This window comes from Trachymyrmex septentrionalis, unplaced genomic scaffold (genome assembly GCF_001594115.1).
Source record: "Trachymyrmex septentrionalis isolate Tsep2-gDNA-1 unplaced genomic scaffold, Tsep1.0 scaffold17, whole genome shotgun sequence".
NCBI lineage: Eukaryota > Metazoa > Arthropoda > Insecta > Hymenoptera > Formicidae > Trachymyrmex > Trachymyrmex septentrionalis.
The window spans coordinates 1,074,278-1,075,416 of record NW_017304864.1 but is presented as its reverse complement, the minus strand read 5'-3'; positions in this window follow the sequence as shown (position 1 = coordinate 1,075,416).

Genomic DNA, 1,139 nt, shown 5'->3' with positions numbered 1-1,139 from the left:
ACACGTTTCTCTACTCATTCTACTTAGCGTTCTACTACACTCGGCTCTTTTACATCAAGTCCTCTCTCGCTCTTTCTCTTTTTCTCTATTATGTCTCTTCGTAACTCATTATGAGGAACAGTAAAAAAAAGCGTGCTCTCTTAATGAATACTTTTCTTCGTCACTTATCATCAGACTCGAGATGGGGGTTCATAGGAGCCTGCTCTTTACATCTCAAGTCTTACAATTAGCGAGATTAAGGAGACATTTATGTTAATTCGAGCACATTCTACGCATCTTGATTAGAGATCTGTGTAGAGAATCTTCGATCACGATTTAAGCGAACGTATTGGATATAATTATTAAATGACCTGATTTGAATAATAATCAAGTAATATGGTCGGAATAAATAATATCCTACTTGCGTACAATCTGTGATGATCGATTCACGATGGCACACTTTTAATTCTGTTTGATTGAAATATACAAAATTTATTGTATATTATATTGTATTTTCGAAATATCATTTAATATGAAATGTAGAGGGGATAATTGACATCAGTTAATTATTGGGTTGCAAATATAAATCTTCTCGGTGAAATTGGCCGATGTTGAATTGCGACTTTTGCGTGACCGAAAAGTCTCGGCAATCAATAAAAATAACCCTGTCGTGACGGATCTGCATCGACATAGTGCATAATTTTGCAAAGAGCTGAATGTATGCGGGGTGTTCTACCCCCTCAAACTTTATCGCCGTGACACGCGACAGCTGAAAAGAGTTAGTAAGACAAGAATAAATGCGATTAACGCCCTTCCTCGTACACTTTCGCACCGCTCGTAAACGTCTCTGATGTAAAAATGCAAAGTTAATCATATTCCGTTTCTGTAATAATCGAAGTCGGTCAAGCATATACATCACGAGGTTAGCGAAATAATTTATGATCTTGTAAGTAAGAAGTCAGCTGATTGTAACACTGATTAACTCAAAAAAAGTAACCCACTTTGACTTTGATGACTAATAATGCAACATTTTGCACCAGATTTTATTTGGTCCATCTATTTTTCTCTTCGATTCATCAATTTTCTTCTCCCCAATTATTATTGAGAAACGTTTTTTTAATAAATTTTTATTAAAAAATTTGTAATAAAACTGAAAAGAT